Source organism: Bufo bufo, chromosome 3, assembly GCF_905171765.1.
Source record: "Bufo bufo chromosome 3, aBufBuf1.1, whole genome shotgun sequence".
NCBI classification, from domain to species: domain Eukaryota; kingdom Metazoa; phylum Chordata; class Amphibia; order Anura; family Bufonidae; genus Bufo; species Bufo bufo.
The window spans coordinates 233,005,538-233,024,848 of NC_053391.1; the positions used below are offsets into that span (position 1 = coordinate 233,005,538).

Below are 19,311 nucleotides of genomic sequence, written 5' to 3' on the forward strand. Positions count from 1 at the left end.
TCAGTGCTAAAAGGAAAATTCACTGAGCTCTAATCCCAATTCACACACAGGCAGAGCAGAGAGATGTCCCCACCTGCCCGGGAAAGCGAGATGGCAGTGGGCATAGACCACCAGCGTGACAATTGTGTAGTCTAAATGAATAACACCTGAAATTTTCATACATCTACATAAGGAGACGGCCACACAGTCAGGTTTCCTGATGCAGTTTTAGAAGCCAAAATTACTAGTGAATTCAAAAGTAAGGAGAAGTCATATCTGGCACGGTCGTGTGCCGAATAGTACCTTCAATACTACATGGCTGTTAACAATACAGACCCACTGAACAGTGCAGTCTTTATTACTTTAATTAGAGCCCGCTGCAACACTTTTGGCTGCCAGTACTCGAACGCAGCACAGACGCGTTGCAACAGTGACACAACTACACTGTGTGGTTATACCCTTAGAGTAGTGTTTACCTACTTGCAAAACTGGATAAAGTGAGCACCTGGCCTAACAACAAGATATTTTGTATTAGTAGTTTGTACATTAAGTTTCTATAATAAACATGTTTCATTAATATGGTGTCTCATTGTAGTGCAATGGACACTAACCTGAGACGCTGACTCTCTGCAATGGTAGGGGATGATAGGAAATGTTCGTGACGCCAGTGCCAATTAAACGGTGGCACGCCGTTTGCTGCTAGCAGGAATAACTGAGGAACACGTGATGTTAAAGCAGAACTCCAACTTTAGTAGTTATCATGAATACAGGACAATAACGGAAACGCAGTTCCTTTGCATACAGTCGATCTTTCAATACGGTTGATGCAGGCAATACAGGTGTAGCAAGGTGACTTCAGAGTGTGAAACACAGGACTTGCAGTACAGGCAGCTTGTACTCTATTCCTGTCTGATCCTGGAATATAGAAATTCTTCTCCAAGGTCCAATGCCCTAGCTCTGGCGTATACCCTTGGTTTTATCTATTAAAGTACCTCCTCTGTTGTCTTGAGTACCTCTTGCTCTCCTTGGCTTGCCTCTGTCCCTCTCAGCTTCCTCAGGCTCTTGAAATGAGATATTCCTGCTTCTGCATATGGGATCTCAGGAGGGGAACCTTCTGACTTGGATTTGGAACCCGGTTACAGGGACTTCAATACCCTCTCCTGGTACGCAGGCTTCAGGCCTGGACTGGTCTCTGACATCGTCTAATCTCTGGTTAGACTAGACTACTTCAGACTAGACTCTGGAGTAGACTCTGGACTAGACTCTGGACTAGACTGACTTTCCCTTCCTAGACTGGGCCTTATATAAACTAGGGCTCCCTAGCTCCCTCTAATGACCAAGAGCTGGAATGACACCCCTAGCAGGCCTGTACATGCAAGTTTCACAGTAACAGGGAAAACATAGCATTACATTACATGACATTTTATAAAGATGACATATACCAACTTCCCCATAAGTAAGGGGGGGACGACAGCACACCAAGTGACCCTTTTGTAGTGACGGGCCTTACAGTCCCCGTACACTACATACCCCACTGCTTTAAGCTGAGTACGGCCTCGTACTCTATCAGGGCTCGCCCATTTGGAATCTCTACCTGAAACAGAAAAAGACACATGCAGGCATACATATATGCAATTCATCTGCATTTACATTCAGATCAGGTCCTATTGATAAAGGTGTAGGGTAGTGACATGGGGCGTCGTTCTCTTCTTCTCAGGATAATGAATGGAACTGGGGCGCTGACCTGGCACAGCGTAACATTATAACCAGGATAGTCCATAACAATGAATAAGTCCATAATAGAACAGTAAAATAGATAAAACAGTATAAAAGTTCTTGGAGGCTCAACGAACAAACATGAGTCCGTACCCAGGTTACTTTCTTATCAAATCACAGAGGCTCTCATACGGTGGAGTCCATCTCTGGGCACATTTCCTTTTAAAAGAGCAAAAATCTCAGAGGCTCAGGTTCTTTTGAGTCTGTCTCCGGGCACGGTTCCTTAGTATCCAGTTGCACAATAAAATGACAGCAAAGGCAAGTGCTGTGATACCCCTGATCAACCTGAAAAGGGGGTAAAGGGTAAAAGGTGCAACAAAGGAACAGGCACAACTTGGCGTGGGATAGCAAAAGCAGGCAGGAGGTCCTGGAAACAAACGTGGCTTTGTTGACTTTAATACTTCAGTGGTCAACACCTACCACTGAGCCGTGGATAAACTGGCAGCAGCAACAAACGACCAGGAAACATAGGACTCCTGTCCTGGAAGGGTTAATAAGATCACTCCTTGGTGAAATAAATCAAAGGCCTAGCAGGCTGATTCACAGGGGTTTGTCATCATTACCCGGCTCTGCTGGCAAGTACGGCCTGTAGTAGTCCTCTACAGGAGGATGTGCCCACATAACGGTGTTAGGGGGCAGCTGCAAGGTAAAGGGGCCCCTAATAGGTATTGGCCCCATGGGCCTAGGGGTAAACCCTTGGGCGGACCGTACTGGTCCCGGCATAATAATTGTGGGATGAAGTGGAGTTGATACCGCCGCCGCAAGCGGTCCGGTGGGCTCTGTGCAGCAACCTCCAGCAACAGGGGGTCTTCTTTGGGGCACCGACGGAGCGGTGGTAGCAGAAGGTGGTCTACGGGTGGTGACAGGCACCCTTACCTCGTCCGTCTTTGGCGGCGTCTGGATCCTGGCGGTCGCGATCTTGCGCAGCTCCCGCAACTTCTCCTCCAGCCGGACAATCTGCTCACCGATGCTCTCTGTGTCAGAGCCGCTGTCATCTGCTGGCGCCGCCGGCGCAGGTACTGTCAACGATGGCACGGACTCGGCCTCTGCAGGTTCTGGTGATGCCTCGGGTCTCCGACCTCTCCGGATGTTTTCAAAGGTATTGCGAAGTCCTTTTAAGTTTTCCATATCTTGTATGGTCTTCTCCCGACGGGCAGCTCGGGGGAAGGATAGGGGCTCACCCATTTTTCCAACACGGTTGGCTGCCAGAAGACGTTAGGCCCAATGAAGGAGCTCCGCTCCTGGAAGGCGTGATGGGCCGGCTCTGGAGAGCGTTCCGGTTCCCGCTCGCAGCCAGAGTAGTCTTCTTCTTCTTCTGCCTCCCAGTCCTCAGGTCCTCGCTTGGGACGGGTCACGGCAGTTGCATAAGGGCCTCTCAGGCTCTCGGCAGGGGTGAACTCCACTTCCTCTCCCTCGCGGAGGCTGTGCTGATAGGAAGGGAGGTAGTCTCTTTTGACAGATCTTCTGTTAACATATAGGTCTCTGCCGGTCAAATAATCTTGGATGAACCCGTAGCCACGGGTTTTGTCAAAGGACACCACCAACCCCTTTCTCCTTTCCAGGCGGGGTTGTGTGTTGCTGTGTCTTTCATGAATAGTCTTGGTCAACTCCTCATAATAGATCTTAGTCTTTGTATTTCGCTTTATAGCGGCCTCCCGGATCTCTGCCATCAACGAAGACCACTTGAAGGAGGGCTGAAAGAAGTCTCTCCAAGAGCCATAGCAGGGCTCTGGTTCTTTCTCCCGTGGCGGGCAGGCGGGTTTCTCCGGTCCCGGAGAGTAGGCCGGTGGAGCCTCCTCTGGCTCTACACCGATATCATTCATCTTTGGTATCTCAGGCGCGGACGCTGCAGCAAAGCTCTGTTCACTCTCCAACATGCTCGATCCTTCTCTGGAGAGCGATAGGGTCACGTCCATTAAATCAGCCAGCTCCTCCCATTGCACAGGGAGGCCGCCCCCCAGGTATTCCAGAATATGGAAGGCGGAGTCCATGCTGGCAGACATGCAAATGTCCAGATAAGCAGTGGCGCCTGACCTTGAACTCCTTCCCGCTATTTCCTCAGAAAGGCGCCAATCTTTCCCGCTTTTTTGGGATGAAGATGACGCAGCAGCTATTTCAGTAGCCTCAGCGGCCATCTTTGGGTAGAAACGCTGTCTATTCACTGACAGCAAGCAGGATGATAGAAAGTCCATAAAACCACACTCCAATGCGGCGATTTTCTTCCTCTTGATAGCGCAACACTGCACAGCGCTTTGTGGAGGTTTTTGGTACACTTTGGGTATGTTTTTCAGTCCACAAAGTCCACTTTAATAAACCAGGCAAATTGTCACTTTGGTCACAGGGCAACGGTATAAGGCACAAAGTTCACGCTTCTTGCACTATAAAGCGTGCGTATCCTGTTCGTGACGCCAAAAGAGAAAGGTGCAGCGTACTCAAGTTGTGTTTTAGAAATGTTCCTGGGTGTTGTAGTGCAATGGACACTAACCTGAGACGCTGACTCTCTGCAAGGGTAGGGGATGATAGGAAATGTTCGTGACGCCAGTGCCAATTAAACGGTGGCACGCCGTTTGCTGCTAGCAGGAATAACTGAGGAACACGTGATGTTAAAGCAGAACTCCAACTTTAGTAGTTATCATGAATACAGGACAATAACGGAAACGCAGTTCCTTTGCATACAGTCGATCTTTCAATACGGTTGATGCAGGCAATACAGGTGTAGCAAGGTGACTTCAGAGTGTGAAACACAGGACTTGCAGTACAGGCAGCTTGCACTCTATTCCTGTCTGATCCTGGAATATAGAAATTCTTCTCCAAGGTCCAATGCCCTAGCTCTGGCGTATACCCTTGGTTTTATCTATTAAAGTACCTCCTCTGTTGTCTTGAGTACCTCTTGCTCTCCTTGGCTTGCCTCTGTCCCTCTCAGCTTCCTCAGGCTCTTGAAATGAGATATTCCTGCTTCTGCATATGGGATCTCAGGAGGGGAACCTTCTGACTTGGATTTGGAACCCGGTTACAGGGACTTCAATACCCTCTCCTGGTACGCAGGCTTCAGGCCTGGACTGGTCTCTGACATCGTCTAATCTCTGGTTAGACTAGACTACTTCAGACTAGACTCTGGAGTAGACTCTGGACTAGACTCTGGAGTAGACTGACTTTCCCTTCCTAGACTGGGCCTTATATAAACTAGGGCTCCCTAGCTCCCTCTAATGACCAAGAGCTGGAATGACACCCCTAGCAGGCCTGTACATGCAAGTTTCACAGTAACAGGGAAAACATAGCATTACATTACATGACATTTTATAAAGATGACATATACCAACTTCCCCATAAGTAAGGGGGGGACGACAGCACACCAAGTGACCCTTTTGTAGTGACGGGCCTTACAGTCCCCGTACACTACATCATCTCTAAAGAAGCTGGCCTGGCTATCAGTTATTGTATTTACAGGGAACCTGTCACCATGAAAATGTAGTGTAATCTGCCAGCAGCATATTATAGAGCAGGAGGATCTGAGCTAATTGATATATAGTTTTATAGGAAAAGATTCAGTATAACTTGTATTTCATTCATTTATATTCCTGCTCATTCTGGGCTTTGAAGTCAAGGAGGCGGTCCTATCAGTGATCGACAACTCTCTCTGTATGCACAGTCATAGAGGGAAGGATATCAATCACTGATAGGACTGGCTACTTGACATGAAAGGCCATAATTGCAACATGCCGCCCCCAGGGCTGATCCGGGTCCCAGTGTTTAGGTATGCTGAGTGGTGATGCAGCCCTAATAGTTTGTGTCACGGTGCTCCTACCTGGATACTGTTGCTCCCTGGGGTTAGGCTCTGTAGCATTTAAAGAAGAGAGTTGTATTTGGTGGAGAATAAGTTGAGTCTCAAGACTTGGTGAAGTTCAATAGTTTTACTTGAATAAACTTGCATCCAGACAATACTTGACCTTTCTCTTGGCTCCAGCAGGTTTTGGGGTAGACTGGCAAGGGAACTTGAATACTTTGCTTTATCTCTCTGCTGTGCTAATCTCTGTTTTCGACCTGGTTATGGGACTTTATGACAGTTCTGGTACCAAAACAATGCATGCAAAACAAACGTTCCAGAGAAATAAGACTTTTATTCTTCATGCTATACAATCTTCAGTGCACCTAGGGGTGGGGTCTAGCCCCTCAGTGCACCTCAGTCCAATCTTAGGCTGAAGATACACATGGGTATCTTGTGGTGTTTACTGTACTTTAGTGGGTTTTAGTGACATTTTATGCACATGCAGCTAGGCGACGCCTACTCAGAGATAAAGTACAATGTAAAGATCTGCACCAGACATTCAACTTGGCCTTAGTTGAATGTCTGGAAACATTTGCCCACAGATGTTACAGTTGGGTCTCTAGATTCTGTACAAGCATTGGTTATTGATCAGTGTGCATGTGCGTCAGCGCTACCCGGTGTGCAGATATTGTGTTTAATTTGGCTATGGACTTCCGGATCTGGTATTGTGATTACATTTTATGGCTTCTGGCAATTTGGTCTTGTATTGCTCTCCTGGTTTTTGACTTGTGGCGTTCTTGGCAGTTCTTTGACCCTGGTACCGTGTGACTACTCTTATTCATTCTTTTATTTGTTCTCTGTTTGTGTATCGCTACCTTACATACGTAGTATAGAGATTGTCGACCAGTTGGGGGGGTCACCACATAGGGTGATCATGCAAGTAGGCAGAGATAGTCAGTCCGAGAAGTTTTACGGCTACACTCTTCCTGTGTGTGTGTTTGTGTGCTACATTGTCGTTATACCATGACAAGTTGACAGCACCTTGCAGTTAAAGGGGTTGTCCGGGTTCAGAGCTGAACCCGGACATAACCATATTTTCACCCAGGCAGCCTCCCTGACAAGAGCATCGGAGCAGTTCATGCTCTGATGCTCTCATTTGCCCTCCGCTGAATCGCGTAGGGCAAAGGCATTTTGTTGAGTTCCGGTGACGAACCAGGCTCTCCTTCAGGCTGCCAGCTGGAGGCTTTTGCCCAGCAGTGAGCCCGGTGACGTCACCGGCACTGATGGGTGGGATTTAGTGCTGCCCCAGCCTGTAAAACGGCTAGGGAAGTGCTAAAGCCTGCCCATCAGAGCCGGTGACGTCACCAAACAAACTGCTGGACGGAAGCCTCTACTTGGCAGTGTGTTATAGTAAATAAAAGAGCCCTTGCTCTGTGCGATCCTACGCAGGGCAAGGGAGAGCATCGGAGCATGAACTGCTCTGATGCTCAAGTCAGGGGGGGCTGCCTGGGTGAAGTTATGGGTATGTCTGGGTTCAGCTCTGCACCCGACCAACCCCTTTAAGAATTGCAGACTTTGTGGAAGAAATTGGATTTAAGTGCACTCCTCATCTAGACTGGTATGTGAGGAATTGCTATGTAAGTAAGTGCATCTCAGAGGGAACTGGAGACAACCCATGGTTTAGCTGGAACTTGTTGGAACTGTTGTTCCTCCATCATATCTGGAAGTATTGGTAGATTTGTACTTCAGTAAAGACACCTTGTTCAGTTACAACTTCTCCAGTCATTTACATGCTCAGCAACACCAATGGCATCACCTCTTCCATCATGCAGGAGACTCCAACCAGGGTGTTCACCAGAGGGAAACAAGTGTTACTTCTATCTGCAGCCCCCTCATCACTATGCTGGCCCTGGGAGCGAGGGAGAAGGATACGGCCATTGTGAGGTCTGTGGCAACTACCAACAGTGGCGCACCTACAGGGGTTGTCCAGCGGGTCCAGACCCCCCCCCTAGAACAACCAGCAAATATATATTTTTTTTATCCCTCAGGGGGGGCAGTGGGATATGAGCGCTTCCATTGTGGAAGCGCTCATCTACATATTCATTTGCATCGCCGTCCTCAGGACAACGATACAGATGACTGTGCTGCGGCGGCCCAGCAGGGCAGGGGAGGGAGAGGAGTCTCCCTTCCCTGTTCTTCTGATAGGCCACAGGCACTAATGCCTGCGGCCTATAAGAGGCCGGCTCAACGATGTCATTATCATCCGGGCAGCACACAGCAGGGTCACAGGCCGGAAGAGGCCTGCATCGCATCACTGCTGATGAAGGTAATAGTAATTTCTTTTTTTTTGGGGGGTGGAAAGCTGGCACTATGGGGGCATCTGGCATTTCTTACAGCCTCATTTTTTTTGGGGTGGCACTCTGGGGGCATTTATTTCTTGCCCATTTTGGGGGGGCACTATGGGGGCATTTCTTACTGGCACATTATGGGGGGGGCACCATAGGGGAGAGGAGCACTATGGGGGCATCTGGGGGCTCTAAAGGGGCATTATTTGATGTCACTATGGGGAAGTGGGGGCTCTAAAGGGGCCTTTTTTCTTATTGGCACATTATGGGGGGCACTATGGCATCTGGTGGCACTAAGAGGGCATTTTTTACTGGCACATTATGGGAGGCACTATAGGGGAGAGCGGCACTATGAGGCATTATTTGGGGGCACTATGGGGGAGTGGAACACTATTGGGGCATCTGGTGGCACTAAGAAGGGGCATTTTTTACTGCCACATTATGAGGGAGAGGAGCACTATAGGGGCATCTGCTGGGGGCACTAAGAAGGTGCATTTTTTTACTGGCATATTATGGGGGACACTATGGAGAAGGGGGAGAGGAGCACTATGAGGGCATTTACTAGGGCACTATATAGGGGTATTTTATACTGGCATACATTATGGAGACATTAGCTCAACTGCGGGCACTAAGCGGGGGTATTTCATGTACTGTCATATTATAAGGAGAACTATTACTACTAGGGAGTATTATGGGGAGCTTTACTACTACTGGGGGGCTATGAGGAACATGATCACTAGTATGGGCACTATAGGGGCATTATTACTACTAAGTGTGCTCTGGCAGAGAATTATTTCTATTGGTGGGATTTTGGGGAGGACTGTTACTTTGGGGGGCACCCTGGCACAGTATCAGCTTAGCACAATTATTTTTGGGGGATCTTTATACTATTATGGTTATCTTTATACTATTAGTGTCTGAGCGCTGTAATTTTTTAGAGCACTGTGTGCCAATAATTGTTGAAGGGGGCACTATCTGTGTGGTAGCAGTATTTCTAGGGGGATTGTTTCTGCAGTATAGTATTGGGGGTGGCAGGAAAGGGTGTTCAGAAGATGTGAAGATGATGGAAATGTGGGAAACTAATGTCTGTTTGTCAATCTCTGCAGAGAAAGGAGATGGCTGAAAAATCATCATGGCTGTCTGGTCTGAATGGAGAAGAGGAGGAAAGAGAACGTCTATAACAAAGGTGACATCACTGGATATAAGAGATATGTGGCGCTATGTAGGAGAGGAGATCCTCCGGTTTCTCCCCATGCCATTTGCAGAAGGAAGATTCAGAGCTGGCCAAAGGGGGCAGCAGGCCATGGGCAGGTTGCAGATGGTGGGGGGAACCACAGGCCTTGAGTAGGATCTGGGGAGGGAGGAGAGCGGAGGAGCTTCCTGGCTGTAGCCTGCTGTTGTCTATTGTAATAATGTGAAGCAGGCAGTGCAGCCAGCATAGGCCTCCCCTCTCCGTATGATGTGTAGAGACAGGCCTCAACAATAGAATTTCAGCTGTACAGTGTTTGTTGGGAGTGGCCTATTATATGTAGGAAGGGCTTTTAATAATGGGCGGCGCTAAAAATGTTTTTTTGCCTTTCGGACCCCCCCTAGACAAAATTCCTGGGTGCTTCCCTGACTACCACCATTCATACCACTACCCTCACACTATATGGCACTTTACAGCAAAGTACCCAAGGATTCCTTTACTAAATACAGATTCAGGTAGAATTAGCAAGAAAACAGTAAGGGACATTTATCAAATAGTTTACGCCTCTATTGTGGTGTAAAAAAAAAGACACAAATTATAGCACACACCATATTTGCACTTAATTTTCAACCTTTCATTTCTTTTACCACTTTTTAAAAGTGGTGAGACAAATGGATGTGCTTAGCAGGAGGGGCATGGTCCTCGTCAGCTTGACAAACTTACTATCATTTATGCCTGAAACTGACGTCAAATCTAAGTCAGCTCATAGTCGTCATCATGAGTTTGATTTTCTGGAGCATGGACCGTCTGAATATGCTTCAAAATGTTTTGAGTAATGTGCTTCTTATTAAAGTTTATTAATTCTGTACCTACAGATTTTATACCAAGACTGGCATTTGTAATGCCAGTCTTAGTAAATCTCCCCCAAAGTCTATATATTCTTACCTACAGAAAACCTGGCAAACATGGTAACAATATACTCTGGCTATATTACAACAATAACATATATATATATATATATATATATATATATATATATATATATATATATATCGAGAGAGAGAGATAGATAGATAGATAGATAGATATGGATATATACTGTGTGTGTGTGTCTATATATATATATATATATATATATATATATATACATACTGCCTTACATGTAATGACAAGTGTAAATTAAGTGTCAAGTGCCATTTATTAGACTGATTTCTTTTTAGGTGGCACTGGATTTTATATACCCCTGCATGTTATAGATTGAAATTCTGAAAAACATTACTCAACAAAAAAGGGTTTTGCAAAAAAATCCTTTAAACACTATGGGGGGCCTAGATTTTGGTGTAAATTGTTCCAAAATGTGGCGCTGTTTGGGACATCAAGATTTAGAGAAAGTTTCTGCACTTAGTCCGACATATGGTAATACAAAGAAACACAGGTCATAAGGAATGACACTGGCAGTAAATAAAAAGTACGGTATTACATTGCAGATAGTGAACATTACATAAGAACACTGCAAAGCTAGAGATCTACTTACAAGGGACACTTGCTTCTGCTTCCCAGGAGAACAAAGTGACTATTGCACTCCTCTGCCCTGTCTGTTCTGAGAAGTGAAAGTGCATCAAGCCCTTTTCTTTTCTTGAGTGCCCAGGTACGCCTTCCTCATGATGCCACTCACAGGTATAATAAACCTTTGTCCTTCACCCAACACCACAACTGTAGATTTAGGTTTTGGTTTGTGTGTGTAGTAATATTTGGGATGCTGCACACAGAAATTCCATTCTGCATTAAAGTTGGTCAGCTGAGATCACACAGGCTATTGTCACCAGATTGAATTCCACTTTATTAGTTTAGAGGAAAAGTAAGGGAGACACAAAGTCCCCTGCCAGTCCTCCAGCTGACCAGAAGCTCATGGACCCCAAGGCAAAATCAAGCAACGGGGCATCATAAGTTCTATATGCAAATTTACAATACTGATGGCTTCTTATATGGCAGAGGGCCTTTTGGACCCTCGAACTCAAGAGTTTTGGGGGGAGTGCCACCTATGCACCCCCTGCATCCCTGCCAACTGATCCTCTCTAGAAAGTACATAACCAAAAGATTTAGGGTCCAAGGCTAGGTCTTGCTACTATGTTACTCTCCCTACCGGGAGGGACTGGAGTGTTACCTCCTTTTTAAAAATTTGTGTGCTTATGAGAACTCCAGGGTGACCACCTGTGGGCTATGCATTCTGTTACAGAATAACCAAGGGTGCTATGGCAGCCTCAGGCCATCTGAAGGCTTCAGGCCTGCCATAGCTTGTTGCAGGGCTTGATAGGAACACTCTGATTCTCCCATAGACTGAAATGATAAATCACTGCAGTTTATGGAGAATGCAATTGGACAATTGCATGTTAAAGGGAATCACCAGCAACCTCCCTATGAAACTGCATAGACACATACAGATGCAGCTGAGCTAAACTTGATGGTTAAAGTGTTAAGCAAACATGGCAAGAAACTGTTAACTGATTTTTTAAATAGATTTTTTAATGGCCTTTGTCACAAGATAACTGAGATAACACTGTCACATGTCACTTTCTGTGGCCAGCCCCTCTCACTGTTTTGTCACTGCTTGGTGTAATGGTGACACCCTTATTGTATTAAAGGCTTGAAGGGTTTGTCTCACTTCAGCAAATGACATTTATCATGTAGAGAAATTTAGAAAGCACTTACTAATGTATTGAGATTATCTATATTGCCTCCTTTACCGGCTTGATTCATTTCTCCATGTCATTATACATGACGTTTCCATGGGTGATGTGCAGTGTACTCAAGTTGTGCGTAGTAGGTGTTTCTGAGTGTAGTAGTGCAATATACACTAACCTGGTACAGCTGACTCTCTGCAAGGGCAGGTATAGGTAGGAATAGTTCGTGACGCCAGTGCCAAGTAAACGGTGGCACGCCGTTTGCGGATGCAGGAATAATTTGAGGAAACGTGGTGTTAAAACAGAACTTCAACTTTAGTAGTTTGCAGGCAGAGACAATATTGGAAACGCAGTTCCTCAGCATACAGTCGATTTTGCAATTCGGTCGATGCAGGCAATTCAGTACAGCAGGGTAATTACAGAGTGTAAAACACAGGATTCGCAGCAAAGGAGCTTGCACTCTAACTCTGTCTGATCCTGGAATGTAGCAATTCTTCACCAAGGCCCATTAACCTAAGTCTGGCTTTATATCCTTGATTATGGCTTTCATAAGTACCTCCTCTGTTTCTCTCAATACCTCTGGCTCCTCTGTTCTTTGCCTCAGTCTCTCCTAGCTTCTGAATGGTTCCTCAGGCCCTTAGGCTAAGATGTTCCTGCTTCTGCATATGGGTATTCAGGAGGGAATCTTCTCCTGAACAGCAGGCTTCAGGCCTGGACTTGTCTCAGACATTGTCTAATCTCCAACTGTAGATTACAGACACTAGACTCCGTCTGCCTTGCACTTCCCTGACTGGCCTTATATAAACTAGGGCTCCCTAGCTCCCTCTATGGACTAGAAGTTGTAATTACACCCCTAGCAGGCCTGTGCATGCAAGCTTCAGTGACAGGGAAATACACACATTACATTGCATTTTATAAAACTGACATACAACAACTCCCCAATATTAAGGAGGGACGACAGCACACCAAGTGACCTTTGGTAGTAACGGGTATTACAACTCCCGTATACTACATACCCCACTGCTTTAAGCTGAGTACGCCCTCGTACTCCATCATGGGTCGCCCAACTGGAATCTCTACCTGAAATAGAAAAAGAGACATGCAGGCATACATATATGCAATTCAACTGCATTTACATCAGGTCCAATTGGCAAAGGTGCAGGGTAGTGACAAGGGGCGTCGTTCTCTTCTCTCAGGATAATGAATGGAACGGGGGCGCTGACCTGGCACAGCGTAACATTATAACCAGGATAGTCCATGACAATGAATAAGTCCATAATAAAACAGTAGAAAACGGTATAAAAGTTCTTGGAGGCTCAAATAACAAACATGAGTCCGTACCCAGGTTATTTCTTATTAAATCACAGAGGCTCTCATGCGGTGGAGTCCATCTCTGGGCACAATACTTTTAAAAGAGTAAGAATCGCAGAGGCTCAGGTACTTTTGAGTCTGTCTCCGGGCACGGTTCCTTAGTATCAGGTTGCACAATAAAATGACAGCAGGAAAAGTGCTGTAATACCCCTGATCAACCTGAAAAGGGGGTGAAGGGTAAAAGGTGCAACAAAGGAACAGGCCACAACTTGGCGTGGGGTACCAAAAGCAGGCAGGAGATCCTGGAAAACAAGCCTGGCCTTGCTGACTTTGTAATTTCAGTGGTCAACACCCACCACTGAGCCGTGGACAAACTGGCAGCCGCAACAAAGGACCAGCAACATAGGACTCCTGTCCTGGAAGGGTTAACATGAAACTTCTTAGGAAATAAATCAAAGGCCTAGCAGGCTGATTACAGTGGCATATCATATCCACTTGGCTCCGCTGGCAAGTACCGCCTGTAGTATTCTTCTACAGGAGGATGTGCCCACATAACAGTGTCAGGGGGCAGCTGTAGGGTAAAGGGGCCCCTAATAGGTATTGGCCCCATAGGCCTAGGGGTGAACCCTCTGGTGGACCGTGCCGGCCCTGGCATGATCACTGCAGGGTGTGACGTGTTTGGCACCGCCGCAGCAAGCGGTCCGGCGCTCGGAGTGCAGCAGTTTACGGCAATCGCGGGTCCGGTCTGGGGCACTGACGGAGCGGTGGCAACAGAAGGCGGTCGGCGGGTGGTGACAGGCACCCTTACCTCATCCTTCCTCGGCGGGGTCTGGATCCTGGCGGTGTAGGTCTTACGCAACTCCCGCAACTTCTCCTCCAGCCGGACGATCTGCTCACCGATGCTCTCTGTGTCGGAGTCGCTGTTCTCTGCTGGCGCCGCCGGCGCAGGTACAGTCACCGATGACGCGGACTTGGCCTTTACAGGTACTGGCGATGCGTCTGGTCTCCGTCCCATCCGGATGTTCTGGAAGGTCGCACTAAGTCCTTGTTGCTGCTCCAGCTCAGATAGTGTCTTCTCCCGACGAGGCAGCTCGGGGGACGGATAGGGGCTCACCCATTTCTCCAACACGGTTGGCTGCCAGAAGACATTCGGCCCAATGAAGGAGCTCCGCTCCTGAAAGGCGTGATGGGCCGGCTCTGGAGAGCGTTCCGGTTCTCGCTCGCAGCCAGAGTAGTCTTCTCCTTCGTCTGCCTCCCAATCCTCAGGTCCTCGCTTGGGACGGGTCACAGCAGTCGCATAGGGGCCTCGCAGGCTCTCGGCAGGGGTGTACTCCACTTCCTCTCCCTCGCGGAGGCTGTGCTGGTACGAAGGGAGGTAGTCTCTCTTGACAGACCTGCGATTCACATAGAGGTCTCTGCCAGTAAGATAGTCCTGAATAAACCCGTAGCCACGGGATTTGTCAAACGACAGCACCACTCCCTTTCTCCTTTCCAGGCGGGGTTGGGTGTGCGTGTGTCTTTCATGTATGGTCTTGGTTAGCTCCTCATACACGATTTTAGTCTTGGTATTCCGCTTGATAGCGGCCTCCCGAATCTCCGCCATCAGGGAAGACCATTTGAACGATGGCTGAAAAAAGTCCCTCCATGAGCCATAGTAGGGCTCGGGTTCTTTCTCCCTGGTGCGGCAGGCGGGTTGCTCCGGTCCCGGAGCGTAGGCCGGTGGAGCCTCCTCTGGCTCTACACCGGTGTCAGTCATCATATCAATTACAGGTGCGGACGCTGCAGCAACACTCTGCTCACAATCCAACATGCTCGATCCTACTGAGGAGAGCGATAGGGTCGCGTCAATTAGAGTAGCCAGCTCCTCCCATTGCACTGGGGAGCCGCCCCCCAGGTATTCCAGTATATGGAGGGCGGTGTCCATGCTGGCAGACATGCAAATGTCCAGATAAGCCGTGGCGCCTGCCCTTGACCTTCTTCCCGCTTTTTCCTCAGAAAGGCGCCAATTTTTCCCGCCTTTTCGGGATGAAGGTGACGCAGCAGTAAATTCAGCCAGCTCAGCGGCCATCTTTAGGTACAAACGCTGTCTATTCACTGACAGCAAGCAGGAATGTTTAAAGTCCATAAATCCACACTCCAATGCGGCGATTTTCTTCCTCTGGGTAGCGCAACACTGCACAGCGCTTTTTAGAGGTTTTTGGAACACTTTGGGTACGATTTTCAGTCCACAAAGTCCACTTTCATTAAACAGGAAAATTGTCACTTTGGTCACAGGGTACTTGTATAAGGCACAAAGTTCACGCTTCTTGCACTATAAAGCGTGCGAATCCTGTTCGTGACGCCAAAAGAGAGGTGCAGTGTACTCAAGTTGTGCGTAGTAGGTGTTTCTGAGTGTAGTAGTGCAATATACACTAACCTGGTACAGCTGACTCTCTGCAAGGGCAGGTATAGGTAGGAATAGTTCGTGACGCCAGTGCCAAGTAAACGGTGGCACGCCGTTTGCGGATGCAGGAATAATTTGAGGAAACGTGGTGTTAAAACAGAACTTCAACTTTAGTAGTTTGCAGGCAGAGACAATATTGGAAACGCAGTTCCTCAGCATACAGTCGATTTTGCAATTCGGTCGATGCAGGCAATTCAGTACAGCAGGGTAATTACAGAGTGTAAAACACAGGATTCGCAGCAAAGGAGCTTGCACTCTAACTCTGTCTGATCCTGGAATGTAGCAATTCTTCACCAAGGCCCATTAACCTAAGTCTGGCTTTATATCCTTGATTATGGCTTTCATAAGTACCTCCTCTGTTTCTCTCAATACCTCTGGCTCCTCTGTTCTTTGCCTCAGTCTCTCCTAGCTTCTGAATGGTTCCTCAGGCCCTTAGGCTAAGATGTTCCTGCTTCTGCATATGGGTATTCAGGAGGGAATCTTCTCCTGAACAGCAGGCTTCAGGCCTGGACTTGTCTCAGACATTGTCTAATCTCCAACTGTAGATTACAGACACTAGACTCCGTCTGCCTTGCACTTCCCTGACTGGCCTTATATAAACTAGGGCTCCCTAGCTCCCTCTATGGACTAGAAGTTGTAATTACACCCCTAGCAGGCCTGTGCATGCAAGCTTCAGTGACAGGGAAATACACACATTACATTGCATTTTATAAAACTGACATACAACAACTCCCCAATATTAAGGAGGGACGACAGCACACCAAGTGACCTTTGGTAGTAACGGGTATTACAACTCCCGTATACTACAGATGACCACCCTTCAATCCAGCAGCAGTGGTCGCGTTTGCACACTATAGGAATAAGCTCTGGTCTCTCTGGTGGTCGGAACCATGGAAGCAACACACATGCGCAGCAGCTCTTGCACGGGCCACCTCATATTTATGTTGCATCAGTGGCTATAACCCCTGGAAACGATCCGTGCATAATGTGATAAAAAATAATGGCAATATGGATAATAGCAATACATTAGTAAGGGCCTTGTATTAACTTTCTCTACATGATAAATGCTTTTGCTGAACTGAGGCAACCCCTTTAATTTGCATATGAAGAAAAAGTATCATAACTGGGAAGGGAGCCTCAGATCAACAAAAGAAAACTAGCTCTTTAATCAGTCTTACCACATATGGAACACCGTAAAAACAAAACCCATAAACTATGGTGGAATTCCTTTTTTTTCCAACTTCACCACATTTAGAATTTTTTTCCAGCTTCTCACTACATTGTATGCAATATTAAATGGTGCCATTAAAAAGTACAACTTGTCCTAAAAAAAAAGCCCTCAAATGGCTATGTAAGCTATGGCTTCTAAGTTATGGCTTCGAGAATGCAGGGAGTAAAAAATAAATAATAATAAAAAAAAACATAAAATGGCTGCCTGAGGAAGGAGATCAAGGGTTTTCCACCTTTTATATATTGATGACCTATCCTCAGAATAGATCACTTTTTTTTTTTTTTATTTTTTTTTTAATAGTATTTATTTATAGAAAACATTTCGGAATATAAAAGAACATTCAAATCCCACAAGGGAAATAAAACGAAACACAGACAGATGGACAACAGGTCCATGATCCAGTACCCATACATAAGATCCCTGAGCGGGAAAAGCATCATAGGAAGTTAATGACTTTGTGTTGTTAAACCAAAGAGCAGTCCCATAGTACAGCATGGTTTGTTAACAAGTACCGGATTGGACACCCATCCACACAAAACCTGGAGTTCTGGGTTTCCGCTTATAAAATCAGACAGTGCCCTGCGCACACACCCACAGTCCCCAAATCTGATCAAATTTGTCAGGAGTCCCCCTTGTTGCAAAAGTGAGCTTGTACATCTGCAGGTCAGAATTTATCAGTTGGATTCATGCACCTAGGGTAGGGGGTCTTTGGGGGTTTCCAGTTCAAAAGAATTGTCTTTCTCCCATAGTACAAGAGTAGACGGAGCAACTTTCTTCCATATTTGGTAGGGACTACCTCCGACACCAATCCCAGAAAACATACTATAGGGGAGAGTATCCCCGGGAGCCCCAACTTTAAGGAGACAAAAACACAAATCTCACTCCAGTATCGTTGCATTACCGGACAAGACCAAACCATATGATACAAGGATCCTCTCGGTTCACCACACCTGGTACAAGAAGGGTCTGGGAGCCTACGCATATGGTGCAGACTGACTGGAGTGAGATAAACCCTATGCAACTACTTAGGTTGGATGAGCTGATCACGAGCACTTATTACCGTGCTCTTCCACACCGAGCTCAGCTCCTCCAGGTGAGAAGCCTCCACATCTGGAATATCAGCCCTCCATCTCTCGAAAGAGCGACAAACCGGCGATTCCTGCATTTTCATTATTTCCACATAAAACGATGAGATGGGTTTATATGGTTGTTTCAACCGAGCCACCGATTCAATGGGGCCACATTTCAAACACAGGGATAAGGATTTAAATTGGGTCTCACAGGCGTCCCTCAGCTGGAGGTACCGATAGAAACATGTATGAGGCAAATTATATTCCCTGCGGAGGCTCTCAAATGAGCAGAAGACCCCATCCACATATATTTGAGTGAGGTACTTCACGCCCCTTTGAGGCCAAAATTCATAGTCAGATAAGTGGAGCATTTCCTACAACTGCTTGTTGCGCCACAATGGAATGTATGGGGACCAGGTATCTCCTCCCTCACCCTCGATGTGTGTCACCACAAATAGCTTCCAGGCCATCACCACCATGGCCATAGCTTCAGTGTAGTGCAGGACTGAATTCCCTCCCCCCGGTATACCAAATTGGCCAATGCCTCATAAGAGCCCACAAGAGCCGCTTCTAATACCACTGCAGGATTATTTGCATCTGTCCTAATCCACCTGGAGGCGTACACCAATTGGGCAGCCATGTAGTACACATATATGTCTGGTAGTCTCAATCCCCCCTGGTTATATAAGGCTTTCAAAGATTTTCTGACAATGCGAGGGGACTGATGATTCCACAAAAAGGGGGAGAAAATCTTGTCTAGAGGAGCAAAGTGGATATGGGGGATTTTTATGGGAGCTGCTCTGTATAGATATAGGAGCTTTGGCAATATGGTCATTTTTATCATATTTGTCCTACCTATTAGTGTCAGTGGCAAATTCTCCCAAGCTTCAAGTTTGCGGGCAATGTGCTCCATAGTGGGGACTACTTTGAGCTGGTAAAACTGCCTGGGATCTCTGTGTACCCTAATCCCCAGATAGACAAATGACTTTACTACTTTTAGACGCGACAGGGGTGATATATCAGCCAAATCCATTTCATCTATTACGCAGAGACTGGATTTACTCCAGTTAACCCTAAGGCCCGAGAATTTCCCAAAGCCATCTATGGTATCTAGGAGTGCTTCCAAGGATGGACCTGCACTAGCTAGATACACCAGTAGGTCATCAGCATAGAGTGAGATCTTCTCCTGGATTCCCGCTATAGACCATCCCTCGATCAGTCCCGATCTATTAACCAATTGAGTCAGGGGTTCCATAACTAGGGCAAATAACATAGGCGAGAAAGGACATACCTGTCTAGTCCCTCTATGGAGATCAAAAGGGGAGGACAGGTACCCGTTCACCTTAACCCTTGCCGTGGGGGCCTGGTACAGTAATTGCACCCACCTTATAAAAGGACTGAGGGAAGCCCAGACAGCGCAACGTCTCCCACATAAAAGTCCATTCAACCGAGTCGAATGCCTTTTCATTATCAAGGGATGCGATCACTCGGGATCCTGCGTTATCATGTGAGACCTGTAA

At 46.9% G+C, this 19,311-nt stretch overlaps 1 protein-coding gene across 2 annotated transcripts in view; it reads right to left on the bottom strand.

Moving 5' to 3' along the window:
- Positions 1–10,675, bottom strand: part of LOC120995061 (polymeric immunoglobulin receptor-like) — a 150,627-nt gene extending 139,952 nt beyond the window's left edge. For both annotated transcript variants that reach the window (XM_040424036.1, XM_040424035.1), the window contains exon 1: positions 10,590–10,675. The gene's annotated coding sequence lies outside the window, so the exon portion shown is untranslated. The remainder of the gene's footprint in view (positions 1–10,589) is intronic.
- Positions 10,676–19,311: the final 8,636 nt, after the last annotated feature.